The 19,566-nt window shown below is 54.9% G+C and overlaps 1 protein-coding gene across 1 annotated transcript in view; it reads left to right on the top strand.

The window, feature by feature from the left end:
* The window catches only part of PARK2 (parkin RBR E3 ubiquitin protein ligase), a 945,331-nt gene that overhangs the window by 499 nt on the left and 925,266 nt on the right, over nucleotides 1-19,566 (top strand). The gene's annotated exons all lie outside the window — the stretch shown is intronic.

The raw sequence follows: 19,566 nt of genomic DNA, 5'->3' as shown, positions 1-19,566 counted from the left end.
CGTGGGCGCCCGCGGCCGGGACTCGAGGGGACCCCTTGAGGACGGTTGGCACCGCCAGCACCTCCCGCTCCGGGTTGCCGGGTCCGGACCCCCCAGTTTTCCTTTTAAATCGCCCTCGGAGGGCGGAAAGGACAGTGACTTAGAGGAAGGAAAAGCCTGAGACCCTTTCCGAGCAGAATGAAGGCTGCCCCGCCAGGGACGTGCGTGCTTTTGGGGCTTGAAGTGACCTGGGCGCACGTGGTGGATAAATTTGGAAGTGACAGGGAGCAGGGGCCCTGCACACGCCCGGTGTCCTGTCAGCCAGGTCTTTGCTTCCTGCGCGCTTCGCCCAGATTCTCTTACTCTGAAAATGAGTGGAAACACGCGTGTGAGCTGGTAGGAAGCAGTGCTGTCTGGGGGTGGGCGCGCGGGGCAGGCTGCGGGGAGCTTCAGGCTGGGGGGACTATTCCCCTGGAGCGCCCGCCCTTGCCACTTGGAGAGCAGTTCTGATTACAACTCACACAGTGACCTCGGAGGTGCCCGATGCGGTTTGTCCCGATTAGCTAATTAGACGGCAATGACTTGGAGAACCGAGGCGGCTTTGAGACATTCCTTCTCACATTCCAACTATGGTTTTCGTGGTGCAAGTACATATTTAGTGTAGCGTAAATAATCACATCCACCCCTCTTGGCACTGGCAGTATTTTCCTATTAAAGCCACGTGGAGGATGTGCAAGGAATTGTTTTACACGGCTCGTGGCTCTGCTGAGTCTGTCAGTGGCAGGCTTTACGAACAGTCCTAATGGGCCCTGGAGGACTTGGTTGCTTCGAACAGCTCAGGGAGAGGAGGGCTGGAAGGGGAGGCTTCAGGTGTTGTGCTGGGTGCCCAGGGAGAGGCTGCAGATCAAAGTGTACCCCTGAGTGTGTATCTGGAAATTGCTTGGACTGCTGGAGACCATCACAGCCCAGAACTTGCTCCCTCTTGGTGCTGTTAGGCACTGGTCCATGCGAATAGCACTCTTCCATTCTGTTTACCCTTTGACTCACTTTTGAGAGAAAGACAAAACAATGGGCGTCTTGGTGGAAAGGAAGCCAAGGGCTTGACTTACCTCACTAGGGAAGTTGCGCTCCCTTCTTTTTCTCAAGGCCCGATTCCCCTTTGACAGGGGAAGGTTTCAGAGTGCTTACTTTTCCCATCTGTGCTGTGGGTGTTATGATTGGTATGTTAATGCCCGGACCCAGGCAGCTACGGAACCATAATTTAATTAAAGTTGAAAAAATTGACTTTTTGAATAGTCTGGAGGACTTCAAGGTAATGATATAGCAGGATGGAAAAGTCTAAGACAGCTCAACTTAAAAGATGTCATTTTTGTCACCTCTATTAGGAATACATTTTCCCTTTTTGAAATTCACGAATCTTTGTGTATGAAATCAAATTCTATTAGTGATAGTTGTGTGATATCTAAATATCCTATAGAACTGGATTTAGGCATTTGGGTAACGAAATACTAAAGTATACTGGTTATCTAATACATGTGTTTTAGTACACTTAAATAAGAAAGATAGAGATGCTATTTAGAGAGACATAGAGTATTGCCAACATTGAAAATTCAAATTCAGAACTATTTTTATAAGATTGATTAATGTAAGCAGCAATCAGAACGCAGGTAACTTCCATATTGGCATTGCAGAAACACCCCCAGTAATTCTTGCCGTCTCATTTTATGGTGTATCCAAATTACGCAAATGTTCTCCAATGGCTGAGCACCCCGCGGGGACAGACCGTTGCTAGGACCTGGGTGCTGTGTCCCTGACCTATCTGCATATACGAGGATTTATATAAAGTACATTACACTTTCTGGTCAAAAGATTTGCAGATTTTGCTAGGTATTTCCAACTTGCTCTGAAACAGGTCACCCCGCTTTACACTTCTGCCTAAAACAGCAACATGCCGAGGCTCATGCCTGCCCTTTCTCAGCGCGCCCTATGGGAGACCCACAGCAGGCGCCTTCTGGCTTGCGAGGACTGCTTGCCCTGCAGGGGCCGCGGTCGCACCTCCTCTCCCCCAGCTCCCTGTGTTCTGTGAAGTGCATGTTTTGCCTTCTTGATGATGAAAACAGTGTATTTTAGTGGATTTGTGAGGAGGGAAAACCTGCTTTTCATCTCATCAGCTTTATTTTCGTGAAGGTCAGTCCAGTGACTGGGCACCACACCTACTGGGCCCAGGCCTTCTCTTGGTGCCAGCGATGCCTTTGTGAGTAAAACAGAAGCCAGGGCTGTGCCAAGGTCTGCGAGAGGCCTGCTTCACTGGCCGCATGCCTCCCTGTTGTTCTAAATCTCGCGTGTGGTGAATTTTAAAGTCTCAGAAATCCTATTTCTAGCCGAATATACTGTGGTTTGCCCTGAGTGCAGGTGCCGTGGATAGATTCTGACAGCTCCTGTTATCACAGAGAAGTTCTGCAGTTTTCCGTGGAGTTCACTGACTAGACGTAGTTCTTCTCTGGGGCCATCTAAAATGGTGACTTCGTGCCCGTCCCAGTTTTAGACTATTTCTGAGACTATTTCTAAGGCTGTTTTGGAGTCTGCATTTCTGGGAGAAACTTACAGCTTCATTGCTTAAAAGTACTTTGTATTAAGATAATGCAAATCCATTTCTACCTCCAAAGCTTCTTTGAAAAGTGCCGAAAAATTCTTCGAAATGCTTCGTATTCATGAAGGCAGTTTGAATGCAGATACTTCTTGCTAGCTTTTAGTTCTTTGATCAGTGAAAATTGTTCTTCCCACCTGTTTCTTCAGCCTTTAATTGTAGCCCGGCACTGGCTCAGTGTTTCTGTTTTAATTTGCATTTAATGAGCTCATTTGAAGTGTTTCTTGGTATAACCTGAACGGTTTCTCTCTGAAGTTATGTAATGCCGAAGAAAGCGGGTTCTGGGCAGGAAGCTTACTGTCTTCAGCTCAGGGAGGATCTCGGAGACAAGGGCCTGCAGGGACGAGCCTGCCTCCTGGCCTGCGCCCCGCCCTCTCACCCTACAGGTTAGCCCTGACGTGGCGCCCACAGGGTGGCGCTTGTCCCGTGGACACACAGCTGTTCTCGCCACACGCGGATGGCGGTGTTGGTTCTTCCCCAGCTGCTAGGTCAGGGGGTGCCGAGTTGGGGGCCCAGGGGGCAGCGTGTCCCTGTCACTGTGCGGAAGGGCCGTGGGGAAACATGGAGGAGACGGGATGAGTTCGCCATCTGTTTGGACCGATAAGGCAGGTGTTTGGGGCCAGGATTCTGCCTTCGCCCCGCAGAAGCGGGGTCATTGGAAAGACGTGACTGTGTGACCACGCACACCCCGCTGTGACCTTTCGTGTTTCTCCTGCTGTCCCTGAGCTTCGGCTGCCCTTCGCCCCAGCGTGTGCCCGGAGGCCGTTGTTTCTCCTCTGAGCGCCGTCACGGCGGCTCTCGCTTGAGTCTCATTGCCACTGTGTGCCAGTTTCTCATGGGGAACAGGAGCTCCTCCTTCAGGCCACCTGGCCAGGTCCTTGCTCAGAGAGGGACAGCCCTGGGTCTGGCCTCTGCGTCCAGGGCTCCACTGGAGAGGGCAGCTGTGGAGCCGGGGCCAGTGTGCCCTGAAGTACCTGCATCTGCTCCGCAGCATGTGGCGCCCGGCACGAGGGTTGCGCCTTTCGTTCGTGCACTGAGTGGGAGGACTGTGCTGCAGGGGCTGGCGCTTCTGAGCGGCTCGCCCCGGACCGAGACGGGGCTTCCTCTCAGTGCCCAGAGACTGCGGTGTCCACCCAGCTCCTGCAGCTCCTGCATGGATGTTCAGGCTTTGTAGAGTACCGACGGCTTCGTGATGATTTCAGTTTTGTTGTAAGACTTAACTAGAGTCTCCCTGTCCTCAGTTAGCACCAGTACCCTTAACACTGGAGAGAAAGCCACTGTGTACGGGAGACAGCGGTCCCCTCCAGCCCTCCCCCCCACTTATCAGATTGGGGGAAAATGAGAGCTTAGGGGACAGATACTGGAGTTCTGTTGAGGCAGTTTTCTTTTTATGTGACTGGTGGCTACGCCAGTCTTAGCTGCTATTAACTGTCGGTGAGGGTTCCGTGTGTAAAGAAGCTGGCCAGAGGTGAGGCTGTGTGCTGCAGCGCGGCTCCTGAAGCGTGGTGTGCAGAGCAGGCCCCCTCTTCGGGCACGGGTGCCCACGGTGTAGGCAGCGGGCGACAGGATGCATGCCGGCCACATTGTGTTCTGGGGGCGCCTCGGTGTGGCATCCGCCTGCGTGTCCCCAGTTGTCAGCCCTTTTTGTTTGCTTTCCTGGTTTCTTTGCCTTTCTTTGAAGCTGGATTTTAGCATTTCACTCTGCACTGGCAGGAGCAGCTGCCTTCTGGGCACTGAAGAGGTGAGCTCTTCCTTTGCCGGCCCCACCAGGCGCGGGCTGTTGGTGTGTCTCTGAGGTCTGGATGGAACAATGGACCCCACAGGCTGCAGCCCCCGGTGTCTCTACAGGGAAATGCACTGTGGCACCAGCCTCTTGCCTGCGCTCCCCGGGGAATCCCGTCTGACTACACCCTTTCTTTCCTGGAGCCAGAGGTTTTGGGGAGCGATGAATTGTGGGTTGGCTTGAGGACAGAGCCCGAGTCAGGCGCCCCTCCTGGAGACAGGAAGATTGCGAGTAACGGTGTGTGCCCCAGGGCCTCCCTGCGGCTCTCGACTCTGCCTGGTGTCTTCGCCCCCAGCTGTTGGCCTTGGGAGCAAGAGGTGCAGGTGTTAGGCTGCATTCTTTGAGGTGACACTGATCTGGCTGCGCCCCCGACACAGATGGCGCAGTCAGCTGGCATTCCCCACATCTGGTAATTACGTGTGCTGAATCTGCAGGTGTCTTGAAGTGAAGGTGCCTGCATCCACAGCGTCGAGGGGGCATTGCGTGTGTTGCTATAGACGTAACTAGGAGATGCACACAGGAAGTCCTGTTTGGGGAGTCTGACATTGCTCCCCATGCATCTTCACTTAGAAGTTGGCGAAACGCCCAGCCAGCCGAGTGAGGGAATGTCCCCTTTCCTGCAACTGTCTGTCCACTGTCCTCCCTTCTGCGTTGTCCGTCTGTGAGCGTGCGGCGCCTGCAGTTCTCGCTGGACGCAGTCTCTGCTGCGCGTGCTATTTCCCAGCAACTTCATCCCAAGGAAGTCACCACCTAACCTTGTGTTTAGAGAATGAAGCCAGAGCTGGGCTACATCTTGGCCTTTATGTCCTAGTGGTTTTGGGCATTTCAAGACTCGCTTATTTCGGAGGTGAAGTTCAGAGCAATTTTAATTGGGGTCTCCCGTCTGAGGAACTTCTCTACTGAGTTCAGTTCTTTGTGAATGAATTTGCTAAAATCCCTTCTGGCTACTGCAGCCAATTTACTCATGTTATGCCCAATGGAATGCCAGTTATTCAGGTGAGTTAGTTGTGGAAGGGGCAGGGATGTGGTGGAGGTCAGGTTTCTGGAGGTGACTTGTGCTTTAAGCAAGTCACTTTGTCCTCAAGCAATGGTGATGACAGGGTAGTGAACATCAGTGGCTCAAGACTGATACATCGGTGTGAATCCATAAAGGTTAGGAAGTTTTTTTAAGTAGTAAAAGCTGAGTTACCGTGAGGGGAAATTTGACTCTGCAAAAATATCAGGAGGTGGACCACAATGGAGTGGATCTGCCTTGTAGGAATACTTTTTTTGTGGTTTTCTGTGTTTCCAGATCTTCAGCATTCAGCACGCAGCGTTTGGAGATACAGGGATGCGGCAACTGTTACGAACAGCCTTAGGTAGTGGTAGCTGGTGTCTGGGAATACATGTAGGCTTGGTGTTATACTGTTGCACAGATTTTGTCAATAAGTCACCAATGGTAGTGTACTTTGACTGACTCATGTTCTTGGTCATAGAAGTAGCATTTCGGAAAATACACAGCACCACCTTCATGAACTCTTTCGTGATTCCATCCAGGACTGAGGTGTGACTCTATCGCTCTGCTATGTTTAGAACAAATCCGCACTAGTTTGGAGGCGCACAATAACACACGCATGTTCTCTGGTAGTTCCAGAGGCCACGTGTCAAAGCTGAGCTTTAAGGCGCTACAATCGAGGGGTTAGCGGCACTAGTTCATCCTGAAGCGCCAGGGGAGAGATTTCTCCCACTGCCCCAGCTCCTCCGTGGCTCCTGGCCACCTCCCCGCAGTCTGCCCCTGTATCACTCTGCCTTCATTGCTGCTGTCCAGCCTCCCTTTCATGGGGACGCTCGCGGTCTCACTTGGTGCCCCGCAGAGCTCCTGATCTCGGGATCCCTAATTCAGTCACGTCTGCAGTGTCCTGTGGGCGGTCTCGGGGTTAGGATGTGACACCTCGAGCCGTTCCTGTTCAGCGGCCAGTTACCTCCAAGACGTGCGTGGCTCTGCGTGTGTCCTGCCGTGGACTTGAGGCTGGCAGAGGCCTCAGTGGAGCGGAGCACGTCGCGGTCTGCCTTTCCTGGGCCACGGCGAGAGGCGCAGGAAGGGACACACGTGAGCCTAGCGCTGTTTCGTCGGACTGGCTGATAGCCTGGCCAAGGACATAGCTCACTTTCCCCGGGTGGCCGGAGACCCCGCGGCTACGCTGCAGGCCAGGAGCGGTGACTTACAGGGGGCAGTCGCTCATTGTGTCCTGCAGAGCAGGGACACAAGTGCTTTTGGCAGGAAACGCGACCCCGTGGCAGCACATGGCCAGGTAGAGGAGGCGCACAGAGCCCTTTCAGGTACGTTTTGATTTCTGATTTGCCGAAGACACCTAACGCCCCTCTGGAATCTTGCCCTTTGTCCATGCTGACTGATCTGGCTTGGCTGGAAATGACTGAGTTTTCAATAAATTCTAGGCCACACAGAGACAAAATCCAATCTGTTTTCTCTGTTTTAAAAAAGACATTAGATGGGGTTTGGCTTCGGGGGTTTCTGTTCTACAGGTCAGTGCCATTAGGAGCCTCTCACCAGGCCTGGGGCTCGTTTTTTTTTTTTATTATTAAATATATATTTGTGCATACAGAACTGGGGTACAGGCCAGAGGTGCAGGGGCGGCGAGAGGCTTCACCAGAGACAGAGCGGGGAGCAGAACAGGCCAACTGACATAGTACACTGCTGAGGGGAGCAGCGGGCGGGTCAGGAGAGGTCTGCCGCGCCCTGTGGTCACCTCCGGGGCAGGCGGGGATCGAACTCATGCGGAAGTGGCTTTAGCTTCTCAGTGCTGTGCTTTAGCCCGCTGCGCCACCAGGGAGGGCCCTGGGGCTCATTTTTAACCAGATGCAGATTCCGGTTTATAAGGAAAGTTCATTTTTGTTGTGAATAGACGCAAGAAAATAAATGTACGATTGACAGACCTTTGACACCCCGAGAGCTGGGCGCTCGCCGGGAGCACTTTCCAGCCATGGCCTCTGCGCATGGGCCTTCAGGCTGGCCCAGCTGAGCCCAGGAATGTGCGTTCCCCACAGAGGGGCCTCGGGCTGGGCAGCGGCCTGCGCAGTGGGGGTGGGGAGGACTGCGCTGCCCTGGGCAGTTTGCCCTTCACCCGGCAGGGTCTCCGTGCTGGGGGTGGGCCGCTCACGTCTGGCTTCAGAACGGATGCCTTGGCCGTCGCCACTATGGTTGGTTGTGATGGAGACCATGGCGCGCAGTCGTCCCTGTGCGTAGAGGTCTCGTGCCTCCAACAGAGGACGCTGGTGCTGAGGCCCAAGCGTCTCGTCTGGCAGAGGAAGCGAGTGGGAAGTCATCTGGCAGGGCCCAAGAACGGCTTGGTGAGTCAGCCCCCTCCAGTGGGAAGTGGCGGTGTCTGTGGCTGAAAGTGACACGTGACATCACATTGGAAGGACAGGAGTAAGCCTGGAGTCACTGGGCTCAGGGGCCGCCCCCGCGTGAGCTTCGGGCTGCGCCTTGATGTGGCCAGCCAGACAAGCCAGACACTTACCGTGCTGCGGTCCCTTCCTGGTAAGGCCAGGGCCTCATCTTACTGTGCTTTAGTGTGTGTTCACTCACCACCTCATCCTGGGGAGGAAATGTGCCCAGTGGCATGGCTTGAGTGAGACCCTGAGGCGGAGGTGGAGACCGAGCCCTGCCTCCTCTGTCTTCTCCAGCCTCCTCCTCTGTCTCTGGGCGATGGGCCCTCTTCCCCAGGAGCCATGTCCCAGACCTGCCTGGGTGGGCCGGGCGCGCCTGTGCCCCGTCTCTGCGCCCCACGCCCAGCATGATCCCAATAAATGGCGAAAGGGACCAACGATTCAGAAGAAGGGTCAGTGACTTTGGCCCCTAAGTGTGCGGCGAGAAGACCATCCACTGCTTTCCAGAGCATTCCGTCATGTTCCCTGGGGCGGCCTGGCATGGCGGCCTTCTTCCTTCCCCTCTCTGCACTTTCTTCTCAGCCTCCCCAAGCACTGCTCGGAGAGGAAAGCCTCGTGTCTGCTGCCCAGAGCCGCGGGACCTGACGGCTCCCATGCAGTGTGTGCAGGCAGCCTCCGGGCTGCGGCCGCCTGGCTTTGGATTTGACATCCAGTGAACCTTTGCCTTGTTGGGGTCTGGGCTGGTTGGTCCCCAAATGCAGCTTTTCTCCTTGGAGTCCTCCGGGGAGATGTGCTCAGTGCTTCCAAATAATTGCAATATCACTAAAAGCTTCATAATCACATTACTGAAACTAAATGTTGGAATTTGATTTTCCCTGATCCAGTCACTTCAATTTAATTTTAGGCTGCTGCATGATTGATTGAGGAAACCTGGCAGGCCAGAGGCAAGGAGGGCGTATAATGCCCAGAGCCTAGCGCAGAAAACTTCAGACAATCGAATTTGGATGGACTTCATTTTAATTATTCTGGGGTTTTCTTGTAATGGGAAGAAGGCGAGCTCTGTGTCCATGCCCTGCTCCTGGAGGGTTCGCTGTCATCAGACTGTCCCCACGGTGCTCATGTGTCCCCCGCCCTGTCCAGGTGGCACGGCCGGTGGCACGGCCCGGCCCACAGAAAGCCCCGAGGCTGGTGTCCCAAGATGCACTTTCATATTATTGATGAAACAGGTCTAAACTTTAATGCCTTTTGAAAACATTATACGTGGGTACTTTGAAGTGTTTGTGCGTCTGCAGCAAGCAAGAGCTGCTCCGGCTGGGCTCTGCCTCCAGCCCTGTCCGCCTCCGCGCAGCGAGCCGGCAGGACACGCCTGCGGTGTCGCTTACCCAAGGACACACGGAGCACTGATGACCGACCATACCTGCTCGCTGTGCCCGCAGGGGCGGGGACGGGCCGTCCGTCACATTCCTGCCTGTGGCTGTGCTCAGAAACCACTTATTTTTATTTTTAATGAATTATGGGGACAAGTGAATATGAAATTCCTATCTGAAGCCATGTGAAATTTCCTGCTTTTTAATATAGCTTGTTTAATCGTATGGCTTACAGAGCAGTAAATCCAGAATATTTACTGATCACATTTGATACTCAGTTGAGTCTGAACATAACTCTGAAGTAGTTTAACGTTGACTTTTATAATACTGCTTATAAATTGTTATTTCATCCTTTTACATTCTTTTTTTTATTTTTAACAGTGAGTAAGCAATAGCTCATAGAAAAACCTTTTCTCGTTGGTCATACACATAGTGCTTTGACATTTAAATCTTTTTATAATTCTGAATTTGAATTTTGAACCCTAAGCATTTTGCTTTTGTAGGCGTTTTGGGCACCGGAAAAGCCTTCCTCCATTCTCTCTCTTCCTTACGCCTCACACCCTTTGCCTGCGTCCCCTCCCTTTGCCAGAGACCAAATTTAACAAATAATAGTCTCCTGGGGATTTTTCTGCCTCCAGGAGTGAAGACTTGTTTACGTTTGGTTGTTGATTGATGGTGCTTTTGAAAATCAGGCATGGGATTAAAACATATATTACCCACAGCTGGTCCCGCTCCTTGTTCGCTTCCTTCCTGTAGAGGCCACACCTCAGCGGCCCTCCCTCCCAAGCTGGAACGTGACACTGCTCAAATGCTTGACATTCTTCTCCAGCAGCCGAGCAGAGCCATGGCAGTGACAGGCCCCCGCCGCGGGCAGGCCCCGTAGCTGGGCTCTGGCGGTAGGCGGTGACCTGGCTCTTCATCCCTGCCATGGTTGCCCACCTTCCCCCAGTGCCCACTGTGCATGGTGGCTCGTCGGCACCTTCAGCCCACAGTTAAGTGCAGCGATGGTGGTGGAATGGGCCTTACTCAGTGACTGTCTCACTTACACCGGAAAGTCCTGCGGGCTATGAGGGTGAAGCTATTTTTGTTCTCTTACAGACGGGTGACTTAGCCTGTTAAAGTGTCATGGGTGCTGGCAGATGGCATGCATGAGGCTCTTGGGGCAGGGCAGAGGTCTGCCACACTCGTGACACAGCCATTGCGTAAGTGTGGCAGGGCTCAGGCCAGTGTCCGTTACCCCGCACTCTGCGGGGCTGCGCCAGGTGCCCAGATGGGTGCTGGGGTGCCGTGCATTGGTGCGTGTGAGGCCCGCTTAAGGGGTGTTCCAGACCCACCGAGCTTATAGTGAGCAGTAAGCTCTGTCTGTGGGGATAAACGCTGCCTCATTTCTGACGCTCCACGGCTGCATAAGGGACCCTGAGGCAGGGCTCGGCCGAAGGGACATCAGGCCCAGGCGTTCTCGGCGCGCTCAGCAGGACACGGGGGCTGCGCGAGACCCTGAGCGCGCTCGCCAGAAAAGCCAGGCTCCTCCGGCCTCCCGCCCCGGTGCCCCTGTACCCCTTAGGCTCTCCGTCCCTCCCCGCCCTTTCAGTCTTCCAGACGTCATTTCATCTGTTGGCGGCCACTGAGTTTTGTACACGGTTTCTTTCTTGAGTCATCTGCTGTGGGAACATCCAGCAGCTGCTTTGTCATTCTGACTGGCTTTAGTGTACACGGTTCTCTCAGACTTCCTCCATGCTGCTGTAAGTTGGAACGTTTTGTCCTATTGGATCCAGTCCTCATCAACGGGCCCTTCAGATACCATCTTGGCCTGTGACAAGTCTTCACATGACTACGCTGCGCCGTGACCACCCTGACTCACTGGCCCGGCAGGGCCCGGAACCACGTCTGTGCAGCTGATGCGATGAAGGGTTTAATTCACATTGTGACCAGTCGGTTCCCGAGCAGCAGGGCGAGGCCAGCTTTTAGCTGACTCCACCCAGCTCTGCCCGGCCTCTGGCCCAGCCTGCTCTGAGTAGATCCCAGGGAGAGGCGGGAGGGCGTAATTTAGGCAGCCTCCGCCGTCTGTTGTCATTTTGACTCCTGCGAGGGTGTCTGGGATGACGTTGCCAGTAGCGGGCGAGCAGCGCGCTGCCCGTGGACTGCTCTGCTGGATGGGGTCACTGTTCACTGCCTCCTGGGATGCTGCGACCTTGATTGCTAGCCCCGGTGCAGCCCCGTGCGGGGGCCAGAAGGTGCAGCGGGAGCGGGCAGGCGATCGGTCAGGGTGTCCGCAGTACGAGGGGAGTGTGCATTTTGCAGTTGCTGTTGACGGAAGCAGGCCCGCGGAGAGTTGAGGGCTGCTTGCTCCTAGGACTTCTTGTTTCCTAGGCCAGGGACGAGGTTGGCAGGGCTAGAAGTGGCCCTAGGAGTCTGAGTGCTGGCGCAGTGGCTGCTGGGCTCCTGGGCCATGTGATCGTCCCGCCAGGCTGAGCTCTGGATGGGGCGAAGAACACGTGGCTCCATCTCCTCATCCCTCTGGGGCTCGAGGTGGCTCGACAGTTGCCAGGCTGACATGACCTGCCTCAGCCTTGGGGTGACCGCGTGCCTTCGTGGCTTCGTGGCATCTCCAGCCAGCCTGAGCGTGGAGCCCATCGTTGGGAAGGACAGGAGCAAGTGGGGTGGGGGCATTTTCCAAAATTTGCGAAGATTCATTCAGCCCACCTCTTCGGCCAACGTGGAGGGACTCGGTGGCTGACATCCTCAACTCGGTGGCCCACGTGACCACCACCTGCGGTCTAAGGCCGTGCCGGCCCACTGAGGTAGCGCCGACTGGGCCGAATGGTGCCCGAGTCTGCAGGCTCCCTCGGGGCTGCTGGCTGTGTGCACAGGGTGTCAGGAGAATGGGATGGTCAGCGCAGGTTTTCAGATTTTTCTCTCCCAGTCTAGATCCCCCCACCCTGGAATAGCTAAATCCAGTGACCAGGCGGTCTGCCTATGGTGTGTGGGCCACGAGGTGGTGTGAACTGGTTTGAAGTCAGCAGCTGGGGTGAGATTCCACGGCTCATGGTGTGCGCTTTCGGGAGAAGTCACACACCATCTGGTGGAACGGAAGCTGAAGGCGTGACAGCGGCACCGTTCAGCTTCAGGAGCCACCATGACAAGCTGGAATCAGCTGAGTGGGCAGTGGCCTGAGAATGCGCGTGCCGGGCACTAGGCTTATCCAAAATGAGTGGAAGGTTCAATGTGGCCCGCGTGAGCAGTGGCCGGGATCCCCCGACCTCCTTCAGCCTGGACAAGCGGGCCGACTTGGGACGGGTGCACATGTCTGATACCTGCGCTGACCTCTGTGATGCCTGTCTGAGGCAGCTGTGCCGCCATGTCTGGGATGACACAGACCCTGGCAGCGATGACCGAAGAGCGCAGCCTGGAAGAGCAGCTGGTGGGCCTTTGCCGTGTCGCTTCCACTCATGACACGTGACCATGACCCAGAGTGGTCAGCACCCGCAGTGCACCCCCACAGGGTGTCACTAGCCCGTCAGCCTGAGTCTTCCTGGAGGAGCACGGAGGCCCCTGGTGAAGTTTGGGAACCTGAAAATACAAAGCACCTGTCCCTTGGAGCGTGGCCGGGGCCAGAGTGACCGCCAGCTCAGGCGTTTGCTGACTCGGCCTCCCCAGGCCAGTCTCCTGGAGATGTCCCTGGGGGTGCGTGGTGCTGCTCTTCCAGGGAACCGCCAGCTATTCAAACTCAGCCCAACATGCGTGAGCGAGCAGGAAAGGGAACTGAGGCCTGTTGATCCAGCAACTGTTTTTCAGCCAGACGAGCAGGGACTGCAGTTTCCCTCAGAGGAGTAGCTTCTGCTTTTGTGTGTAACACTGAGATGATGCCTGCCTGGACCAGCTGTACCCTTGACCTGACCATTCCCATTGGCGGGCTTTCCCATCTCTTTGAATCGCGTCTGAGTAGGCGCACAGGCAGATGAAGATGCCAGTGTTCATTCCCACAATGCTGTGGCTGCACACTGAGAACCACTCTCTGTCACGAAGCTGCTGTCCTAGGAGGTGGCCTCTCTGTGGCAGGGGTTCCCGACGTGTAAGGCCTCTGCGACACTTGGGCGACTTTGAGTGCTGACACGAGCAGAGGGACGCATCCGCAGACGCAGGAGTCCAGGGCCTCCCCGGGGCGTGTCCGCTTCGCTGCCTCGGAGCAGCGGAGCCCATCAGTGCTTCCCACGCGGCAAGAGGACGCGCCTCGGGCTTCTGTCCATGGCCATTTGGGAAGGTCCTCTTGGGGGCTGGAGGCTTTGGCTCTGTCCCCCTTGACTTCTGAAAGCATGTCCGGCGAGAGGGGCGGGGGCCCGGGCAGTATGCAGGGCGGGGCTGCTCCCTGCACACGCAGGCCGCTGCCACTGGGGCAGCTCCGGGCGCCTCTGATGCTGTGGCCTCCAGAGGCCACAAGTAGCCGGTCTGATTGCAGACGGGCCACGTCACAGACAGCTCCGAGGGCCCTCCACTCAGCACACGCACTCTCTCTGCTGGGCTGAAGGTCTCGTGCCCCTACCGTGAGGTGCCTCTGCGCCCCTCCTGCGGAGGGGGCGGCGGGGGAGGGGGTGGGCAAGAGCTGCCCGCAGCCTGGCGTGGCGCCTGCAACCCGCCTCTCCGCAGCCTGCTTGCCCGTGGGGAGCCTCATGTCCCCACTTTTCACTTGGGCGAAAGCATTCACTCGCATGCAGAATTGCTGGGCTCTCGGCCCTGCTCTCAGAGAGCCAGCCTGCCTGCCCGCCTCCCTGCCCAAACTGCCAGTCCTGGCTTTGGCTTTCCCCCACGTAGGCCTCCTGATCTCCCAGGCACTCTTTCCTGGTGGCCGGCAGAGGCTTGAGGATCCAGGTCGGGTGCCAGTGCCCTCCCCAGATGCCATGCCCAGAGGGTGCCGCGTCTGGGTGCTGGGAGCCTGAGCGCAGGGCCACGCTTGTGCCACGGCAGCCACCAAGCCTGCCCTTTGCCAGGGGGAGGTGGCCTCATCGGTCATCTGCCAGAGCCACCCTGACCAGTGGCCTGAGCAAGGGCAGTGTGCCCCGGCAGTCCTGGCACAGCCAGAGACTAGCGGGAGGGAGAGGGTGGTGGGGAGGGGCGGCCAGGCAGCTGTCTCACAGGCAGGGAGTGGGCCGGGCTGCGCGGGTCGGGCGGGCCGAGCCTGAGGAGTGAAGACGTGGAGGGCCGGCCTTGGCTTCGAGAACTAGTAGAGATTTTCCGAGTGGGGAGAAATCCTGGGCGTGGAGGAGAAAGATGACAATTTTATGTTTTATTTAACACTTTATTGCTGGTTAGAGCCAGTGTCACAAATACCTTGTGGGTTGCTTCCGAGGGAATCTGCTCTTCCGCCAATTTATTGAAAATGCAAAATTGTCTTGTGCTGTTATTTGCTTTCACTAGTACTTAGGGAAATTCTATTTTATATTAACTTCATAGGTGATAATTAAATCAAATACACGATTTGCATTTCATTTACCTTCCTTGCGGCTCTTCTCAGTTCATTTGCTGATGTTAATGGGGCATGAAATCTATACGTTTCCAGCATAGATACATGTACGTGGTTCTTCATCCTGTTCTGAAATATACTTACCGTAAACACTTTTCTTGGAGAGCATAAAAGGACTGCCTCTACCGATGTGAAGACATCTAGTGTTGTGACAATTCTTGTTCGATTTCCCAAATAATTTAAAATACGCTATTTGGTCTTACCTAAAAACCCATACATAAATTTTGAAAATTAAATTGATCCTTTCTTTGGAATATTTTTCTCCCCAGAAAGAGAATGCGTTCCCAAAAATGATGGTGCTGTTTCTTCAGTACAGCAGTGAAGTTGACAATGATTTTCTTAAAATCAGCCCAAAGGTAATGAGGTAAAGCTAGAATCTTCTCATTGTGCTCCCCTGGCTTACATAACCTCTCCGAGAATGCACGTCCACTCTCCTGCCACCGAACAGAGGGCCAGAGGCCAGCTGCGCTCTGTACGAGGGGCCTTTTCTGCTGGCGACACCCTCACCCTGAGCAGTCAGAAGGGCCCGCGAGGAGCCAGGCCCAGCGCCCGGAGGGCCCCTTATCCTCATACTTTGAGTTTCTGCTAACAAGCAGCAGTTGCACGTCTCCCTCCTGAGTGAGGCTACGGCTCCTGCGCCCGGCCCGCCCGGCCCGCCCGGCCACCCCAGCCGGCTCAGCTGGGCGCTGCTTCTCGCTCAGGAGGCGCCTTCCTTGGTCCTTGGGACTCAGCTCGTCACAAACTGTCCACACTCACTGTCAGTCTTATGTAGAAAAGCTCTGAATTCTTGACTCAAGGATGAAAGAATTGGAATAGTTTACTCTTTCTCTTGGACAGCAAAATAGGAGTCGTTTTCCTCAGGGGTGATGTGTGGATTAACACACACTTTTTCCGTGCTGAGAACTGTCCATATGGATAATCGCCTCTCAGACAGAGACTCCTTTCCTGTTTTGTAAGTAGAAAATGACCTGATGGAGACGCTGCCCAGTGCCCATCCAGTGCCTGCCACCTAGCCCCCACCAGCCAGTGCCCATCGTGTGCCCACCCAGTGCCTGCCTAGTGCCTGCTGCCCAGCGCCCACCACCCAGTGCCTGCCCAGCACCTGCCGCCCAGCAGCGGGTTGTGTCCGGGCCGCACCGTTCATTCTTCACAGCCTCTTCAGGAGATCCCAGGAAGAAACGGAGCTCCGAGGGGTCAGGTCACTTGCCCACGTTCAGGGCAAGGCTGTGGGTCCAGGTGCTGTGGCCTGGGAGCAGATGCACTTGGCGAGGCGCAAGCTTCGCCCTCTGCTCTCTTTATCCCCCAGTCTCTTTCCAGGTCCCCACTTCTCTCGGACAGAACCTCCCCTCTCCCCTTGAATCAATTCAGAGGCCAAAATAGCAAATGAGGCTAAAAAGTTTCGTTGACGTACAACGATTTCGTCCAGAATCATCTTGTGGAGAGTAAATAGCCCATCTGGCTCCCTCCTTTCTCAGAGCAAGCTCCTCAGTGAGCCCTGACTGAAGCTCGCCGGCTTCCGTGCGGCTGCTGGCCCCGAGCAAGATGCGCACAATCTGTTTCTCCTGTTTCTAATAAAGGAAGAGAGGTGCCTTCGTGTGCCTCTTTAATCCATTGCCGGGGTTTTATGTCCTTCTTTTTCGCAATGGCCGCATCCTGCTGTGATTTTTTTTAACATGCAGGTAAAATGGAAACTGTGTAATAACCATCTTGCAGTGCAAGGACACTACCTTGCAATAGCATTAAAACTTGCATTTTCAGGCCCGCCCATGAGGTTGTTAGCTGCGTGACTCCCATTGATTCGCAGGAGCTGGAGGGGCGATTGAGAAAGCCGTGTTTCTGCTGCCCTTCTGTCCCTGCTCTGGGAACAAATACAAGTGTTTAGCCTGCTGCTCCAGAATCCGCGGGAGTCAAGCAGCTCAGCTCCTCACAGCCTGCGAGCTTGCCTCCAAGTGCCTTTATTTAGCTCGCTGCTTTCACTTCTGAGAAGCAGCAGGGGCTATCCCTGTGGCCCCGATAATTACCTTCCAACAGGGCTACTGAGGGCTGGAGTCGGAACTTAAAAATGGATCCTGAGTTTTCCCTGGCCACAAAAATAATTTGATTCTTCCCATGCCTCAGAGCTGATAAGGACTTAGAATGCCATGTTGTTAAATGTATTATTTTAATTTCTTATTTTCTTTTGGAACCAGGTTCCCAAAGGTCACCATATAATGTTTGGTGATGTCTCTCCATGACTGACAGCGGTTCTCCAAACCTCATTATTTTGAGGAAGAATTCAAAGAAGCCAGTTCCTTGTCCCCAGAGGCCCGATAATTCTCCCGAAATGCCAGTTCAGAGATAGGTTGTCTGGATTTTATGCTCAGGAACATGTCTCCTTCAGGATCTCGGCCAGGTTCCCCCGACCAGAGGCACTGTGGGAGGCGCGTGGGGCTCCGGGCCCGAGTTTGGGAGGCCGCAGTCTGCGCTGGCGCCCGAGACACGGAGCGAGCCGCCGCCTGGCCGCCGTCATCTCGGAGCCATGCGAGGCTTGTTCCCTTGAGGGCAGCCTCGAGGGGCTGAGGCGGGGAGGGGCCTGCTGAGAGTGTCCCTCCGCTGGCCTGTCCCCCTGCGGCCTGTCAGCTGTTAGCTGCCCAGCACTGCCTGGGCCTGGCTGCGGACGGCTGGTACCTCCAGCAGCTGCGGGAGAACAGCTCTGACCTTTGTCGCCAGTGCCTTTTTTTACTTCACTATTTTTCACTTATGCAAAAATATCAAAATTACAGCAACAAGAGAACATATGCAAAAACTAAGAGACACCTCCGGGCCACCCCTGTGGTGCGGTGGGGTAAAGCACAGCACTGTGAAGCTGTCCGCAGCCCCTGCAGCACCCCCACCTCTGGCCTGTACCCCAGTTCTTATATGCGTACATACATCTTTTTTGTCAAAGATACAGTCTCACCTTTGAAATCTACATTTCTCAGTCAATCTTGATTTTTCTCATGTAGATCTCTCCATAAATGCAGTAAAATAATTTGATAGTTTAAAACTGCTTCAGAAGAATCCTGTTATCCTTATCAATTTTTACAGTACAAATAAAACAGGAGTGCTTTGGTGGTTTCAGGCGTCACCTGTCTGAGCGCTGCTGGACTGGGACATCCTGCCCTCCCGCGTCGCTGCGTTTCTTCCTGTTTAGGCACATGTGTGTTTATTCACAGATATTTAGAACGTAGAACTGATGAGAATGCCCTAGCTGCTTGTGCTTGAACAAGTCGTGTTTACGCTGCAGGTCGAGAACTCAGAATGCTTTTCTCCCAAACACCGGTGCCTGGCGCTTCCCGCCGCCTCTGCGGTCCCTGCGGCCTTGGGTGCTGGGGCTTCTCGGGCCGCAGGCTCCCCCGCGGCACCGCTCCCTGCATGGCCCGCCCCGGTGGCCCCAGCGAGCCGGACCCCAGCACCCACCCCACACCCCAGGTGTCCCGTGTCGGGGCCTGCGCCCTGCTTGCAGGTGATGGCTGCGGCGCCAAGGCGCAGAAGCCCAGAACCCCCTGGCCCGCAGTGCCGCTCAGCAGACTGTCCTGTGAGGGTGGTGTCCCTTGGCCCGAGGCGCTTCTGTCGCCACCTCTAAGGCAGAGGCTGCCGGACAGCCTCCAGCTGGCTCCTCAGCCTTCCTGCCCCTCAGGGGCGGAGGGGTTGTTCCTGCACCCCTAGGCTTGCGCTGGGCCCCACCCCTGTCTGTTGGCCCTGACCCTGGGCAGCCCTGTGCAGGCTCCCGGGAGTCTGCCCCTGGGAGGCGCCTCTGGCCTGGGTGCTAGCCGAGGGTGCCAGTGTGGGCCCTTAAAGACGGGGCCGCCCTGCAAAGCGACGCCTTCCTCCTGGCCAGGCCCGTGGCCTGCGGGGGGCCGCTGTGGCCGGGCCGGGCTGGCGCGGGGGCAGCTGCGTGTCCTCGGGCTTGGCTGACCACGTCCCCGCCCCCTCACGGAGATGGGGCAAGGACCGCCTCCCGGGGTGTGTGCGCCTGCATCCCGGCATCGGGGCGCGGCCCTCAGCTTGGCCTCCTCAGCGTGCACGTGAGGGGTCACCCTGGGAGCTCACGGGCCACCCGTGACCGGGCGGCCCTGGTGAGCCTCCTGGCGTGGCTGCCTGGACGGGCTTGCTCCTGTGGGAGCCGCTAGAAACAGGAGCGTTTCCGTTTTACCCACACAGACCTGCACGGTGAGTTATGAGGCAATTAGCATGAATTAGAAAGTAGGGATGAAGATAAAATGCTGAAGTTTAACATTTTTATAGGGTTTTTACATTTTTTTTTTCTTTCAACATGGAACATTGTTTCATTGTATCCTAGTTGTCTTTCATTAAATCCTTAAAGGAAGTCAGGGGAGTGCTCTCAATCTGCTTTCCAATTCAATGATTTCCTTTTTTCCTTTTAGCTAATAGGGATTCTAATACTCAAGTCTGCTTTGCTAAAACGGCATGGAAAAGGTGGAGGATTTCTTAGACAAATGAAATAAGATTTTCCCCAGTAATGCAGCTATTGAAACCCAGAAAAAAATCTTCATTTACTATTTCAAATATTAAGTGAAAGTGGGGTCATTTAATTTTTACCTAAAGAATGAAACAAATTGGCCTTTTAGTAGGCTTTTATGGTTAAGGTAGGCACCTCAGATATCAGTCCACAATGTGCAGGCAACTAAGCCTTTCTCTGACACCAAGTCATTAGGAAAGCTCATTTAAGGAGTTAAACATCTCTCACTTGTCAACACTGAGATAATTATGCACTATTAATTCACATGTCATTTCAAAAAGTGCTATTTTAAAACTATTCATTTCATCAATCCTGAGAACTAGGATAAGGTAGACAGCCTGCTGTAAACCAATTTAAGATGTGATTACATTGCTTTATTCCTGC

This window comes from Condylura cristata, unplaced genomic scaffold (assembly GCF_000260355.1).
Source record: "Condylura cristata isolate star-nosed mole 26May11 unplaced genomic scaffold, ConCri1.0 scaffold00001, whole genome shotgun sequence".
In the NCBI taxonomy this organism is placed as follows: domain Eukaryota; kingdom Metazoa; phylum Chordata; class Mammalia; order Eulipotyphla; family Talpidae; genus Condylura; species Condylura cristata.
Note: the sequence above shows the minus strand (reverse complement) of the source record. Positions and strands in the feature narration are given on the sequence as shown.